Source organism: Notamacropus eugenii, chromosome X (genome assembly GCF_028372415.1).
Source record: "Notamacropus eugenii isolate mMacEug1 chromosome X, mMacEug1.pri_v2, whole genome shotgun sequence".
Taxonomy (NCBI): Eukaryota; Metazoa; Chordata; class Mammalia; order Diprotodontia; family Macropodidae; genus Notamacropus; species Notamacropus eugenii.
In genome coordinates, this window is record NC_092879.1 from 8,842,334 (window position 1) to 8,860,666 (window position 18,333).

The following is an 18,333-nucleotide window of genomic DNA, read 5'->3' on the forward strand; positions in this document are numbered from 1 at the left end:
TCTCTTTGGGTCTCTTTCAGGAGGTGATCAGTAGATTCTTTCAATATTTATTTTGCCCTCTGGTTCTAGAATATCAGGACAGTTTTCCTTGATAATTCCATGGAAGATAGTGTCTAGGCTCTTTTTTTGATCGTGGCTTTCAGGTAGTCCCATAATTTTTAAATTGTCTTTCCTGGATCTATTTTCCAGGTCAGTTGTTTTTCCATTGAGATGTTTCACTTTATCTTCTCTTTTTTCAAACTTTTGGTTTTGTTTTTTAACTGCTTGGTTTATCTCATAGTCATTCATTTCCCTGAACTCAATTCTCTCTTTCAACGAACTGTTTTGTTCAGTGAATTTTTGAACCTTCTCCTCCATTTGGATAATTCTTTTTAAAGCCTCCTTCTCCTCATTGGCTTTTTGGAACTCTTTTTCTAATTGAGCTAGTCTCTTTTTAAAGGTATTATTTTCCTCAGCATTTCTTTTTTGGTTCTCCTTTAGCAAGCTGCCAATTCGTTTTTCAAGCTCTTCTATTGCCTGAACCCATTTTACTTCACTTTGGAGGCACCAGAGTCAGGGGCCTTGACTTCCTGTGACAGTGTGCCTTGTTCTTCCTCATCTAAGAGGATGGGAGGAGACACTCGTTCACCAAAAAGTAATCTTCTGTGGTCTTATTTTTTTTACTCTTTTTTGGGCATTTTCCTAGCCAGTTACTTGACTTCTGAATCCTTTGTCAGGAGGAGGGTCTTATTGTTCCTCCTCTCTCCAGTAGCGTGTTCAAGGTTGAGATTTGACTTAGTTGCTCAATTCCCCAGGGTTTTGGGTGGGGGCAGGGACGTCATTGATGACTGAGATTTCGATTAGCTGCTCCCTACCACCAGAGGCTTTAAACTGAGCTTCCTGGAAAATGAACCCAGGTTGTTTCCCAGCCACTATAGCTGCCTGCAGCCTGCTGCTGGTGTTTCCACCATGGCCTAGGGATATTGCTGGAGGAACCCCATTTCCCTCTTGCCCAGCTGGGAAAGCCCTCCCACAGTGACGTTTGGAGCTTTCTTTGGCACTTGTGGATTGAAAGATCTGGGACCCTCCCTCCTGGGAACTCTGCCCTGGAGGTCTGTTCAGGTCCTGTTCTTCCCAGTGCTGTGTGGCCAGGGCTAGGCTCTGCTCCACTCAGAGTCCTGTGAGATAGACTTTCCTGTTGGCCTTCCAAATTACCTTTGTCTGGAAACTTCTTTCACTCTGTTGTTCTGTGGCTTCTGCTGCTCTAGAATTTGTTGATAGTCATTTTTTACAGGTATTTTGTGAGCTTTGGGAGAAGTACTAGGGTATGTGTTTCTTTCTACTCCGCCATCTTGGCTCCGCCCCCTCTCAAAGTCATTCTTAAAACAGTATTGTTATTACTGTATACAATGTTCTCTTGGTTCTGCTTGTTTCACTCTTCATTATTTTGTTCAAGTCTTTCCATGGTTTTCTAAAATCATTGAACTCCTCATTTCTTATAGCACAGTAGTATTCATCACAATAATATACCATAACTTGTTCAGTCATTCCCCAATTGATGGACATCATTGCAATTTTCTAGTTCTTTGCCACCACAAAGAGAACTGTTATAAATATTTTAGAACATATATGGTCTTTTCCCTACTCTCTTTGGAAGTAGACCTAGTAGTGCTATTGCTGAGTCAAAGGGTATGGGCAGTTTTAATAACTCTTTGGGCATAATTCCAGACTGCTCTCCAAAATGGTTAAATTAGTTTACAATTCTGCTAACAATGAATTAATGTTCCAATTTTTCCATAACTATAAAATGGTGATAATAATAACACCTGGCTCTTAAGGTGGTTGTGAGATTCAAACAAGATAATATTTGTGAAGCACTTAGCAAACGTCTGACGCATAGTAGGTGCATAATAAATACTTGTTTCCTTACCCTGTGACTGAGTAAATAGAGAACTAGCCTCAAAACTAGGAAGATCACATAACTGACCATGTGACCCTGACCAACTCACTTAACCTCTCACTACAATAGTTGTCTAGAGTCTAGGCAATTCTCTAAAATTTCTAAGTTGTAAAGAAGGTCCTAGCCTATATTGCTCCAGGGAGTTTCCTCAACCAAGAATTCCTTATATCAAGGAAATGATAGGCTCTTTTCACCCTTCTGGTGCTACCATATTACTTATACCTAGGTCTTCTCTACCGCTTTTATTTAGACTTCTGAATATGCTTGGGTAGCTCTTGACAGTCTCTACTGGAGAGAATGGATTGCATTATTTGTGCTTTAAAAGTAAGAATTTGTTCTCAAAGCAAAGTAAATTTGAGCATGCCAATACTGTAACTGGGAAAATTAGGGCAGAAAGATTTAGACAAAGTTGGAGAGTCAGGGGGGTGGATTATTGTTAAGGGTTTTTCCTGTAAAATTCAACTAAGTTCAAGGCTATTCAGGAATTCACAAACACTGACTGCTGCCAAGGGAGTTAATGCTAAGGGAGTTTAAAAATGAACAAGAAGCTATGTATAAGCCCAAAGTTGAACAATTGTCAGGGAGAGGTTTTTCATATTTTTAATCAGTACTCATACAATCACAGCATTTAATAGAGGTAAGGTGGTGATCATATGATCAGAATTGTAGCTGACGTGTGTAGGACTTTAAAAACACTACCTCATTTGATTCTCCACACATTCTTGTAGGGTAAGTACTACAGTTGTGATTATACCCATTTTACAGATGAGAAACTGAAACTCATAGATCAATGTTAGGTGACTTGATCATGGTCAATAACTAGGAAATTCTAGAGACAGAATTAGAACCCAGGGCTTTCTTGCCTCCAGTTCCAGGATTCTCTCCACTCCACTACATGATTATTTCCTCTTCTAAGAGTATCAATTTCCTTTTGCTGACTATATGAAAACTTTGAAAACTTAGAAAATGCAAATAGATAATCAGCAAAAAAATATCTTTTCAGCCATCTCTTTTCCCCTTGGTCAACCAGTGATTCAACAGTTTTCGTGATGGTTATGGTTTTCAAGCATTCCAGATTTTCCTCCAATATATTAGTACATCTTATTAAATTGCCTTGACAATCTAACTGAGAATTTCAGTCTATTTTTTTCATTGAGTTCACAGTAATCATTATTAACTTGCTTCTGACAGATGGTAACTTTTGCTCCTACAGCCAATTAACCAGACTTTGTAGCTGAGGTTTGGTCATCCATGGTACATACCATGATGGAGAAGAAGTTTTGTGTCTTGCAAAGAAATAGCTAAATAACCATCTAATAGTTGTGGTTTTCCAACATTCTGGGAAGTAACAGTTTCTGCTTACATAATAACGATTCACATTTATGTAATGCTTCACAACTTTAAAATGACTTCCTTTAAAGAAGATGGTGAGGTGAGTAATACACAGATGAGAAAACATTAAGTGACTGGGCCATTGTTCCATGGCTAGGAAATGTCTGAACAAGGACTTGAAACAAATTTTCTCATTTTATTGCATTTTTCAGTAAACCTGTTACTTCTCATATTTCCAATGATGAAAGAATTATTAATGATAGAAGAAAGTTTATTGGTAAGTAAGAAAGCATTGTCTCATTTACACTTATACTCATAGCAGTTTACATATTGCCTCCCACATTAGCTACTTGAGGGTAGCAAATATGTCTTTTGCCTTTCTCTGTATCCACAGTGCTCAGCACAGTGCCTGACACACAAATAGGGGCTTAAAATTCTTTTTGGTCATTTGACTGACTACTTTAACAGACTTCATGGTTTTGTGGATTAAAGGTCTAGCCTTGAAGTTGATAATGTTTAATTTCAAATCTTGACTATGTGACTATAAAGTAGTCATTTCATTTTTCTTAGCCTCAGTTTCCTTATTTTTAAAATCAGCACAAGAGGCAGCATGTTGTAGTGGATAGTGGGCAAGCCTTGGAGTTAAAAAGACTTGAGTTCAAGTTCTACTTCTGGCACATAATGAATGTGTGACTCTGGACAAATCATTTAACCCTTCAATGTCTTGGACAACCTGGGCAAGTTAATAATCTGCTTTAAGGAAGGAATTTACACACTAGCAATCCCTACCACATATGAAATAATAGGTATGGATTCAAATTGTAATAATAATAATAAAGATAGTAATAATAATGTTCCACCTTGAATTTTAAATGTTTTCTCTGATAACAGATCATGTAAGACTACACGAACTTATTTATGTATGTGATCCTGCCCTGTCTAGATTGTTTTGTTCAGTGAGGTTGTAGTTTTTCAAGAGGTTTCCTTGAAAAGTTGTGAAATATTAAGTAGATTTCCTTAAAGAAACACCTCCAACCCCTGTTGAGCAAAATACTACAGATGAGCCTTGTTATTTTACAGTAAGCTTTTCAGAAAAAAGAAAATTCTGCAGAGGCCTACAAGAGAAGACAGTTGAGAGTGCTCAAGTTATTATTCTGTGACTATTAAACTGATTAGCAATACTTTGGGTTTGAAAGTTTAACTTTTACTCAGTCTTTGTGTCTTAGTAGAATCAGTTGCTTTCAACTTCTTGAATCTTTCCTTGTGTTCTAGTTCTGTGTCAAAGTCTCCTAAAACAGGATCATCTCGGTCATTAAAACTGGAAGGAACCACAGAAATCATGTGGGCAACACCCTCATTTTACTAACTGCAAGCTCATCAAGTTGATCATGGATCAATACATTAAAAAGCCTATACTCCAACCTGATTTACCTTCAAGTTTTCATTACTAATCTCTCCTTACCTTCCCTGCCCTCCTCTCAGAAAGATTCAATCTCCTCATCTTCCATTCCTTTCTCAATCCCTTGCAATTTTGCTTCTTATCCTACCATTCTACTAATCTGGTTTTCTCTAATCAATCATTCAATAAATAATTATTTATTAAACATGTACTATATGCCAGGCACCATAGACACTACAAGGTATTTTTAAATTGCTAAGTCCAATGGACTTTTCTCAGTTCTCATTGTCTCTGAGCTCCCTGAAGCTTTAATAATTGATCTTATTCCATCTTCCCTTTCCCTCTCTAACGTTTTTCCTGGATGCCCTCTTCTCCCTGGCCTTCCGTGACAGTCCTCTCTTATGGTTTTCCTCCTACCTTCCTGACCACTCCTTCTAAGTCTTTTTTTTTTTTTTTTTACTACATCATCGTCTTTCTTCTGCCATCTTGATGTGTATTTACCCCAGTGCTCTATGGGTTCAAGAATTATTTCTGTGCAGATCACTCCCAAATCTACATATACAATCCTATTTACTCTATTAATTTTCAGTCTGTTTAGTTCTATTAGCTGCTTGATATGTGTATGTTTTTTCTGGATTCTCATAGACGTCTCAAACTCAACAGTCAAGTAAGAGCCAGTTGTATTTCCCATTAAATGTACCTCCTTTTCCAAACTTTCCTGCTTCTGTCAAGAGCATCACTATCCTCCCAGGCACCCAAGTTTATAACCTCTTCCTTACTCTTTTCTCTTCTTCACCCTCCACAGTCATTCACTTGCCCACTTTTGTCAATATTACCTCTATGCCCCTTTTTCATCCATCCAGCTCTGTCTACACACTCAGTCATCACCTTACTTCAGTACCTTGTCATTTTTCACCTGGAGCATGACTAGTCTCTGAATTGTCTCTGTATGTCCAATGAATATTTTCTCTAATCATTATCTTTCTATGGCACAAGTCTGACCATTTCAATTCCTTACTCAAAAAATGTGTTTGCTTCCCTAGTGCTTATAGGATAAAATGCAAACTCCTTAGTCTGCCATTTAATGTCCTCTATAATCTGGTCTCCATCTACTTTTAAGCTTTATTTCATATTACTGTCTTTTACAAACTATATTCTAACAGTTGGACAAACAATAATTCTCTGAACTCCATATGCCATCTCCAGCTAGAATGTATTTCCTTCTCATCTACACTTAAAACTCTTGAACCACATTGTCTCTATTTCCTAAGGATGTTTAATTGCTACAAATCAGTAACCACAATAAAGGGTTCAAAAGAGCCTAGATATAAATCGTTTTAGTCAGTAAACACTTGATCTTTTTGACAAGAGGACAGATATGACCTCCAATGCAACACTAGTTTAGGATATAATATGATTTGTGAAAGTTTGTAGAGTAGGATGGTGGAAGATTATGAACAGTATCACATAATAACATAGTAAGGAAAAGAAGAGGGAAAAATATATTTAGAAAACTCATTGACAGACAAAGAAAAGAAAAATGGAAAAGATCTGGCCAGATTTCTATAACCAATTTCATTTTCCTCTAATGCTGTGCCCCCACAATATTTGGAGTCTAGCACCACAATTCTTAATGAGCTACATGAAGAAATAGAAATAACACTAAAGGAAACAGAGAAAGAGCATCTGGACCAAATTAAACATACATGGAATGATTTCATCCTGGAGGCTTCACAATTCTGAGATCATAAAGGAATCAATGATCAAAGTAACTGAAAAGGGGGAGATATGAAATGATTGGGAAAATCATACACCTTATTATTATCTCACTCCAAGACCATGAGATGACCACATGCCTACTTTTCTGTCTCTGTTAATGTGGAGGATGTCTCTTGATGAAAGTATAAGAAGGGAAGAAACAAGCTTTTATAATGGATATTCTGTGGCAGACCATCTCTTGAATATCATGCAACTTCTTGAAAGGTGTAGAGAATACAAGATTCCACTGTGCATTTTGTTTGTTGACTATAAAAAAGCATTTGCTTTGACAGTGCAAAATGACACTTTGGAAGGTCTCCAATATGGTGATTACTTTGCATATATTAAAATTGTGTCAAATCAGTTACTCAGTCAAAAAGCATTTATTACGTGCTTATTATATGCCAGGCATTGAGTTATGCCCTGGGAATACAGTGCTAAAAGAAAGTAGTAAGAAAGATAATTCCTGACGTCAGGGAACTTATGTTTAAATGGGGGAAGATGACACATAAAATGGAGCTGAAAAAAATTTTTGGGGTGGGGAACAAAGGTACCCAGCCTGGGAGCATGGTAGAGAAAGTCCAGAGTTCATCCCGGAGAAGAATGAAATATCTTGGCCTCAGCACTTTCGTTAAATGGAGTTTTTGGGGAGAATCATCCAATTAGAAGGAGAGGCCACCAGGGTGGAGTCCACAAGGGTGGAAGCAACTTGCCATATGTGAGTTTGGTCACGAGGGGGAGACTCAGAACGCAGAGCTGAGTAAATTGAGTAAGACTTTAAGGGGAGCATCCTGGAGAAGAATGAGATTCCTTAAAAGATGTAGCAAGAGTTAATTGTGGGGATTATTATTGCCCAACCTACACAAAAAAACCGCTGAAGCAGAGCTCCAAGACACTAGCACTTCATTAAAGGGTCCATGGTCCATGAAGGACTATGAAGTGGACTTCAGATCTTCCACATAATCTGAGATGCCCCCTTCTTCCAGGGTCTTATTTTTACAAGGCTTGATATCACATTCGATGCCTGAACATTCTAAAGAGTCTATACAAAGTACAGAATCCCATTGGTTGATAGATCTTGCTTCTCAGGCCAAAAAATGATGCATCAGCTAGAAATGGTATGTCAGCAAGGGAGGGAGGTATCTCGGGTTAGGAGAAGCATGAGGCATTTTTACTGACTAAGTGGTCATAGGATAGTCATAATATGGCCACCTGCTCATGTTAGACAAGGGACAGTCGTCTGGAGGTGCAAAAATAAGGTGGGGGACTTTCCATGTCATTAAGTCACCTACCCCATGCTGGTCTTGGTCACCATAACAAGGAAAAACAAGGGTAGAGGGCTTCTAGTTAGCTTTCTACCATTAAGCAAGTACACTGACAATCTGCAGTTCACAGCTCTAGGGCCTAATATAGAGTATTTATCACTACCCCTATAGAACCATATCAAATTGATTAATACTTATTGAAATAGAGTAAGAGTCCAAATGGATTATTTCTTACATAATTCTGACTACACATGATTATTAATATTAAATGATAAAATGAGGAGATACATTCTCTCTGAAGGTATTTGGCACTGTTATGGTGGATATCCAGCATAGAATCTGGTTGGAATAGTGATTCTATAGAGCTGTCTTATTTTCAGATGACATTGTGCTGATTGATTCAAGCCTTGAAAACTTGTAGAACTTCCTAAATGAGATAGATTATCACTCCAAAGAGTGTAGCCTAATTATCCACAAATGGAAAAGTGCAGTGCCTAAAGAATGTCTATAATCCAGACTGACCTGGGATGTTTTTTTGTCATTATGCGAACAGCTAGTAGATCTTATCTGTTAATACATATATCTTGTATAGATACTGAGAATACATAATGAAATGAACATTAGAGGTAGAATTAGTTGAGTTTCATTTGCCAAATTGTGCAATTTTTTTAAATGACCCCAAGATTTGCCCCCTCAAAGAGGACGACCTTTTTTTAGGACTAATATTCTTCTGATTTACAAATCATAGAATGTCATAGTTCCTACAGAATTGGAATTGTAATTATCCCAAAGGGTGATGGAAAGACACATAGTAGGTATGATTAGGCTGCAGCATATTCACGAGGAAGAATTGTGAAGGAGAAGTGGCCCAAGGAATATCAAATTAAACAAATATATATCCAGAAAAGGAGATGGCCCAATAATGAAGCAAAAGTGAGGGAGAACTGATGTTCCACATATATTCCACTGGCATCCATGCAATATCAAGAGATCAAGTCCCCTGGGACCTTGGATGGACCTTTCCTTGTTGAGGATTTATGGGGGGACCAAAGAAACACATATGGTGCAGCACTATAGAATGGGGTTTGATCAACATTCATATCAATATGATCACAAATTCATCATAACCTGGGACAAATACCATATACCCTTTAAAATTTATTTAAATAAATTTTTCATTACATATTAAGTTCCAAACACTCCTTCCCACCTCCCCATCCTGCACTAGAGAAGGCTCCCATTACACACACACACACACACACACACACACACACACACACACACACGCACGCACGCACGCATGCACACACACACGCTATCTCTCTCTCTCATGTAAAATCCTACTGTAAATACTTCTGTTTATCAGTTCTTTCTCTGGAGGTGGTTGGCGTCTTCTTTCACAGATCATTTGTAATTGATTTGAATAGTTACAATACTAAGAATAGCTTAGTCATTGAATGATAATACTGTTACTGTGTACAACATTCTCTTGGCTCTGCTCATTTCACTTTTCATTATTTCATACAAATCTTTCCATGTTTTTCTAAAATCAACTTGCGTATTATTTATTACAGCACAGTAGTATTCCATCACAAGCCTCAGATTCCTTACCTGCAAAATGGGGATAATACGTCACAGTTATTGCGAGGCATATGATTCATAAGTTATATTGTATAAATGCAAAGTATAGTAGTATTGTAGCTAGTATAAAATTAATTTCCAAAATAATGCCACTTGGAGACTTACTCTTTTTTTGTATAATTTAGGAGGTTGCACAGTCATTGTTTTCCAGTACCATCTCTGCAATACTTAATAATTTTTTTTTATTCCTCTCACTGACGCCATTCTGCAAAGCACAGCCACTTGTCTGTCATGATCTCTTACAGTCTTGCACCTGTTCTGCTTTCATCAGGAGTTTTGCATTCTTGGCTCATCTGCAGATGTGGACACATTTTTGTAGCGTAAATAGTCTGCATTGCAGTCTTTGTCTGGTTTGAGTACTTTAAAAGAGAGAAAAATGAACTTGTCTAGAAATTCAACCTAACAGATATTCTTCTCAAGAACATGCTTTTCTTCCTAAACATATTTTAGGCAAATAGGTTGAGTTTCATTTTTGAGCACTCCTAGCAAAGGACTAACATATGTGCTCCCGTTGAGCCCCAGTTAATAGCAGCTTAGAGTTAGCCAGGTGTCATAAACTGAGCCTGTACTCTCTGGAACAGTGTGAATTCCTTGGAAGGGTTAGAAAGCGTAGTGAGTGGCGCATTCTAATAATCTCAGCTACTGTGGCTTATGCATTTATTGATTTTTGAGATTTGTGATGTGTAGTAGGGCTAAAGTCAATCAAGTATCCACATAAAGTCTGGCACCAGTATGGTAAATTTCCTGAAGTGGATGGACAGCAGGTTTTCTAAATTGGGTAAATTTGCCCAGGTCAGAAAAACAAAGTAGGGTTAACCTACTCTGATCAGTATTTGGTTTGGGCCTGTGAGGCGGCCTGTGGGGAGAGAGAGGGCGAGAGAGAGGGGAGGGAAACGGGGAAGGAAAGGGGAGAGGGAGGAGGAGGGGGAGGGGAGAGGGAGGGGAAGGGGGAGAGGGAGAGAGATTATGTTTAGCTACTTGATGGTCTATGAAACAGAAGTAAATCGCTCATTGATCCATAATGTGATTGGTAAATGACAAAAAACCTTAATAGTAGTTCACTCAGAGAATTAAAATGTACTACTTGCCAATAATAGTCCAAGTTTAAGAGTAATACAAAGGCTTTTTTTTTGGTAGTGTTTATGGAAATTTGTTATATTATGGGTCAGACCACCTCTCTACCTTGTCTTTCCACAAAGGTTCCTCTCCCCTTTTAATGTATGGTCTTCCCCCACCAGAATATTAGCTCCTTGAGGGCAGACGCTGTCTTTCTTTTTGCTTGTATTGATATTTTCTTTGAGTGTCTGGCACATAGTAGGCTCTTAAAAATTCTTTCTCTTTCTTCCTTTCCTCCATCTATCTATCTATCTATCTATCTATCTATCTATCTATGCAGTCTATCATTTACACCATTTAGATTTTTAGTAATGTAGCTCTGAGGGGTCACTGTTCAAATGAGAATTGATGGTTGAGGTTAGCTCATCACAACTTTTTGAAAAATACAGTCTTCCAGTTAAAGCTGTTAAGGGCCTCAGTTATAACCTACTCTAATTATCATTATTTTATAGATGAGTACACTGAAGCCCAGAGAGGTTAAGTGATTCTTTTGAGGTCACACAAAGCTACAAGGAGAAGAGAAGGGATAATTCGCATACTTGATCTTATGCTGATGAAATTCCCCAATGGCTCCCATGAATTGATGACTCAGGATACTGAGCTCTTAATCACATAAATATATCACATTGTTGGTCAAAAGTGTGAGCATCTCAGTTGTCTTATTTAGGTTTGCTCCTTTCATGCCCAGTGGACAATGACATTAGCAGGTGTCTAAACATTGTTTACTTCAGATCAAGGCTCATCCGGTTGTGAGGACAGGTGGGATTCACCTTTATGTTATAAAGCCCATAGGAAAACTACCTGATACAAAGTCACCGAAATGCCAGGAAACCACTAGTCCCTAGCATATCCTGAAATTGTATTGGCTACCTAGGTCATGTCTGGTTTCTTGAATATTTTCAATTTCTTGTGCTTTCTGTCACCCATAAGTCAGGCTTGCTGATGACAGGGTCCTATGTGGCCAGCAGACTACTGAAAGTTCTTCTTTCTGACATCCAGCCCTTTAGTCCTGGACTTGTGCCTAGACTTGATAACAGCAGAGTGTCTAAACGGCTGCCATCTGGAAACTGGCTATCTACCTACTGGAGGTTTCTCTCTGTTAAAAGCAGAGCAACTGAGAAATTCTTGATTTACCTTAATGCTAATTTGATTTTTCAAAAGGGGGCCAGAAGGAACAAAGGGAAACTGCTATTATAGACCTGATTGCGGAGGGAGAAATGATAGGAAGCTCAGGAATAAGTGACCAGAATATCTTAAAATAAGTAGACTAGGTCACATCAAGAAGAAAGGGAAGGAGGAGACTTTGAAAGCAAGCTAAATAAAGACTGATTGATTGTTTTGCTTGGATCTGGAGTAAGAACTTGATAGGAAGCATAGTGAAATATATAGGGTGCTAGACCTGGACTCCTGTATGCCTGATTTCAGATCCTTCCTCAGATACTTTTTTAGTTGTGTGACCTTAAACAAATCACTTAACATCTCTTTAGTCTTCAGTTTTTCCATCTGTAAAATGGGTCTAATGCTAAAAACTGTAGTATCTACCTTTTAGGGTTGTTGTGAGGCTCAAATGAAATGTATAGAGAAGTAATAATGTGAACTATTATTAGCTTTGCTATTATCAAATATTACTATTAACTAGAAGTCATTATCATAGGAATTAGAACTGGAAGGGACTGTTGTTGTTCAGTCGTTTCTGATTCTTTGTGATCTATTGGACCATAGCATTTCAAGCCCTTCTGTCCTCTGCTATCTCCTGAAGTCTGTCCAAGTTCATGCTCATTGCTTACTATTACTAACTTTTTATTTCACTTATTCATTATTTCTGTTTTATTATTTCATTACTAACTATCCATCTCATCCTCTGCTATCCCCTTCTCCTTTTGCCTTCAATGTTTTCCGTATCAGACTCTTTTTCAATGAGTCCTGTATTCTCATTATGTGGCCAGAGTATTTAAGCTTCAGCTCCAATATTTGTCCTTCCAATGAATAGTCAGAGCTAATTTCTTTAAGAATCGATTTATTTGATCCCCTTGCTGTCCAAGGGACTCTCAAAAGTCTCCTCAAGGACCACAATTTGAAAGCATCTATTCTGTATCGTTCAGCTCTCCTTGTAAGCCCAACTCTCATAGCCATACATTACTACTGGAAAAATCATAGCTTTCACCATGTGGATTATTGTAAGCAAGGTGATATCTCTGCTTTTTAGTATGCTAGATTTGCCATAGCTTCTCTTCCAGGAGCAAGCGTCTTTTAATTTCACGGCTGCAGTCACAGTTTGCAGTGATCTTTAAGCCCAAGAATACAAAATCCGACGCTACTTCCATTTTTTCTCCCTCTGTTTGCCAGGAAGTAATGGGACCAGATGCCAAGATCTTAGTGGTTTTTTTTTTTTTTTAATGTTAAGCTTCAAGCTAGCTTTTACACTTTCCTCTTTATCCACATCAGGAGGCTTTTAACTATTCTTCATTTTCTGCTATCAAAGTGGTATCATCTGTACATCTGAGATTGTTGACATTTCTCTTGGCAACCTTAATGCCGGCTTTTGATTTGTCCAGCCTGGCATTTTGCATGATGTGCTCTGCATATGTTATCCCTCATGGATCACTGCCTCATCATGACAGAAGGGTTTATGTAGCTCAATGAAACTATAAGCTATGCCACGCACGATTACTCAAGATGGAAAGGTCATGGTGGAGAGTTCCGAGAAAAGGTGATCCATTGGAGAAGGATATGGCAAGCCACTCCAGTATCTTTGCTAAGAAAATTCTATGGACAGTATTAAAATGCTAAAAGATATAACACTTGAAGATGAGCCCCTCAGGTTGGAAGGTGTCCAATACATTACTGGGGAAGAGCAGGGGATGACCACAGATACTTCGAGAAACAGTTAAGTGGCTGGGACCAAACTGAAAGAACCCTCAGCTGTGGATGTATCTGACGACAAAAGAAAAGTCTGATGCTATAACGAGCAATTTTGCATGAGAACCTAGAATGTAAGATCTATGAAGCAAGGTAAACTGGATGTGGTCAAACAAGAGATGAAATGATTAAACATTAGCATGTTGGGTATCAGTGATCTACGTTCCAGGAACTGTGCTAAATGCCTTCATTTATTATCTCATTTGATTCTCACAGGTAGGTGACTATTATTATCTTCATTTTACAGATGAGGAAACTGAGTCAAATAGCACTTACTTGATTTGGCCAAGGTCACACAGCTAAGTAAGTCTGTGAGGGCAGATTTGAACTTTGGTGTCCCTGACTCTGAGGCATCTAGGTGGCACAGTGAATGAAGTACCTTTTCTCTGTCTGTATTGCTCCAAGACTGCATTATTTGAAATCAGGAGGATGAATTTTCCTGATTCCAAACTGGATACTCTATCCACTATGCCACCTGTTGTTGTTTTAGTCATGTTCAACTTTTCATGACTCCATTTGGGGTTTGGAAAAGATACTGCAGTAGTTTTCATTTCCTTCCAAAGCTTATTTTACAGATGAGAGAACTGAGGCAAATAGGATTAAGTGACTTGCCCAGGGTCACCCAGCTAGTAAGTGTCCAAGGCCAGATTTGAACTCAGGACAAGTCTTCCTGACTTCAGAACTGGCACTCCAATAGCTATATAAATGTTAGTTGTTATTACTGTTAATTGAATTATTGAGTTACCTTTCCTACAGTAGGGGCAGGAGGTTGGAGCAGTGGATAGATCACTGAGTCTGAAGTCGGGAAGACCAAAGCTCAAATCTGGCCTCAAATACTTGCTAACTGCGTGCCACTTCACTCTGCCTTAGTTTCCTCAACCATAAAATGGGGGTAATAATAGTACTTACTTCCCAGGATTGTTATGAGAACCAAATGAGATAATAGTTATAAAGTGCTTAGTACAGTGTGTGTGACATATATTAAGTACTTAAGAAATGCTTATCCCCCTTTCCCTACTAGACAATGTGCTCCACAAGGATAGTGATGTGTGTTGAGTATATTTGCAGTTTTGACCCTCCTTCCTACCCCTCATTTTTGCCAAGATCTGTAATTTTACCACTATGGGGAACTCCAGAGATGGAAGCTCCTTCCACCAATGCAGATGGACAAGCCTTTTGTAACTATGGTTTTAGATAATTGCCTGGAAGTACCTAGAGGTGATGTACTGTGTCCATAGTTACAGCTCTAGTGTATGTCAGAAGGACATCTTGAACCTTGTCCTTCCAGACACTGAGACTGACCCTTGGTCAGTATCTGTCTCTCATTTTTAATGATAAGCACATTTAACGATATGCATTTTATTGTGATTCCTTACAATCAGAAACAGTAATCATGTAGCAGCTGCTTGGTAAATATTTGTTCAATGGATGAATGAATAAGTGAAATAGATGATTGCTTTCCATTGGACAGAGAGCAGGAAATAGAAGCTAAAACAGATCATATTTGATAGTCAATCCTTTCAGCTTCAGGAATAACAATGTCATTAGCACTCTAATCTTTCATTACATAGGATGGAACATGATCCAGAATACTTATCTTTTGTATGTTAACTCTTCACTTTTTGACGTACAGCATATTTTTACACACACACACACACACACACACACACACACACCTCTTCCTTTACCACCTTTGACACTATCAACATGTTAGGTATTTCCATAGCTAGTTTTCTGTTTTGGGTAGAGAAAGGCTTTCAGTGGGGTCGTAGGGAGGCAGCTAGCTTTCTCTGCCTTTTCTTCAGTGATCACATGGAGAAAATGGTTAAACTTTTCTCATCTTATTTTCTGATCTATTCTCCATCAAGATCTGTTGTTTGGAAACTAGAATTGCATCCAGAGAGTGTAAATTTGTCTGAAACTTTGTCTTCACTAAGTCAAACTCAGGCACTGATCTGCCACCCATTCTTTGTTAGCATGCCTCATTGGTGCCAGCTGTCAGGAAGCTGCCTCTCTGGTGGTTTTGTTTTCCTATCAGTTGAACCAGGAATTAGTTTATTCTTGACTCACCTTTCACAATTCTCCCACCTGTTCCAAGACAAAGACATATCTTTGGAATTTTTGGAAGAAGAAATCATTTGAGGAGGGATTGTCCCACTTTTCCCTCAATTCAAAAAGGGATTCTATGAAAGTGTACCAAGATGGCTTTTCTTTGGTTTCATAGGGAAAATGTGCAAGTCACTGAATAATTCGTTCTAGTCCTTCTAGACTATTTGTTTTTAAAGGAGAAAGAAGGAAAAAGCTCATTGGAGGAGCCTCATGAGAAAATATTTCACTTTTGCGTTGGTCTCATTAGGCCCACAGTTATTCCTTACTGCTCTTGTAATAGGCAACCCATATTCAAATGTATAAATAACATCAAATTGGCATTGTTTGGGCGCTATTAAGGTCATAACATTTCTATTAAGGCTCAAAGTGTGTTGTAAGGAAATTAACTTGGTGTTTCAGGCGAAAAAGAGAAAGATTCTTCAAAGGGTAGTTGGGAATCTGCCTTTTAGGAAAAAGTAGGATAAAGGTGGAGAGGGGCAGTTGTTTGCTATAAAGACCAATAAAGAAGGATTTTTTTGGTACTGTTCTGATCCAGTAAAGTCTATTTGTTGTTGCTTAGTCATTTTCAGTTTTGTCCAACGCTTTGTGACCCTTTTGGGGGGTTTTATTGGCAGAGATACTGGAGCAGTTTGCCATTTCCTTCTCCAGTTTATTTTACAGATGAGAAAACTGTGGCAAACGGGATTAACTGACTTGCTCAGGGTCACACAACTAGTAAGTGTCTGAGGTCAGATTTGAACTCAGGAAGGAATATTCATGATTTGATACCTGGCATTCTTTCCACTCAGTCACCTACCTGCCCATAGAGATGTAGGTACAAATGCTGAAGAAAGGAATCTGAGGGTTTCTTTGGGTTTTATCATCATCATCATATTTGCAATAATGATTGACATTTACGTCACAAACTCAGGGCTGGAAGGAGCCACAGATACCATCCCCACCAACCCCTTTGTGTGCAAGAATCTCCTTTCCCTATAATCTATATGCCCTACAAGTGATCATTGGGTCTTTATTTGAAGACCTCCAATGGGAGGGAATCCATTATCTCCCAAGGCATCCCATCCTACTTTGGGTAGCTCTAATTTTTTAGGAAGATTTCCTTACCTCAAACCTAAATATATATATTTTTGCAACTCCTATCCACTACTCCCAAATTGGGGCAAAAAAGAATGAGTTTAATCCTCCTTCCATGGAACAGCCATTGAAACATTAAAAATACTATTCTATCCAACCTAAACCTTCATTTCTTTAGGGCCAGTGCCTTCCCCTACTAATTATTTTCTACTTAATTATTTTTTATTTAATTCCTTTATATTTATTTTGTATGCATTTACATAAGTACTTGTGTCCCTTCATAGTATGTAAGTTCCTTGAGAATAGACATTCTTTCATTCTTTGTATCCCCAGATCTTGGCTCTTAGTGCTCGGCACTTGATAAAATGCTTGTTGAGTGATTGATTAAATATCCCCAGTTCTTTCAACTCATCCATATAGAACATGAATTTGAAGCTCACCACTGTCTTGGTGGCTTGCCCTTGGGTGCTCTCCAGGATGTCAATGCCTTTCTGAAAATGTGGCATCTAGACCAAATGTAATATTATAGAAAGGATCTGAATGGGGCAGAGAATGCTGGAACTATTACTTCTTGAGCCTTAAGGAATTATAACTCTGAATATAGATTAAGATCTTATTCACTATTGTAGTTGTCATAGGACACTGTAGACTCATATTGACTTTTTAGTCAATAATTGTAAAAAATATAGCATCTTAAAGGTTAAAATGCAGTTTATGTGCATAATCTCTGTCAGCAAGGGAGACCTACAAGCTCTGGACACAGACGTTGTGACTGGTTCAGAGCCAAGATTAGCTTTAGGCCATATCTACTGAGAGGCACTGAATAGCATATGGAGCCAATGCTCCAGATTGTTGTTTGTTATTTGGTTGCTTCAGTTGCATCCGACTTATTGTGACCCCATTTGGGATTTTATTAGCAAAAATATTGGAGCGATTTGTCATTTCCTTCTCCAGCTCATTTTATAGCTGAGGAAACTGAGACAAACAGAGTTAAGTGATTTGCCCAGGGCTGCACACCTAGTAAGTGTCTGAGATCAAATTTCAACTCAGGAAGATGAGACTTCCTGATTACAAGTCTAGAACTCAGTCCCCTAAAGCCATTGTCGTTAATCTCTCCTCCCTTTTCTTCAGTCCAACTCCTAGAAAAAGCTATATATACTCTCTGCCTCCACTTTCTTTTCTCTCATTCCTCATCTCTTTGTGATCTGGTTTCTGATTTTATTACTCAACTGAAACTTCTCTCTTCAAAGGGACAATCGTTTAATGTCCAAATTGGATTGTCTTTTCTCAGTCCTTATTTTCTTTCACTGTGATGAACATTATTGACCAACCTCCTCTCCTGGATACTTTCTCTTTTCTAGGTTGTTAGGACACTAATCCCTCCTGGTTGTTCCCTACCCTCTAACCTCTCCTCAGTCTCTTTTGCTGGTTCATCATCCATACTAAACCTCTAAATGTAAGTATTTCCCAAGGCTTCCCTGGCTCTTTTCCTCTCCTCTTTCTATACTCTTTTGTTCTCAGCCCTCATGGCTGTAATTGTCATTTCCATGGTGATGACTTATGGATCCATATATCCAGCTTCTCTTTATCTCTCTGTGTCTGTGTCTGTCTGTCTGTCTCTCATCATCATCACGAACAGATATTTCAAACTGGAACCCAGTGACATCTTAAATTCAACATGCCCATTTCAGAATTCATTATCTTTTCTCCAACCTTCCACATTCCCAATTCCCAATTTCCTATTTCTTCCAGTATCCCAGGTTTATAACCTTGGCAACATA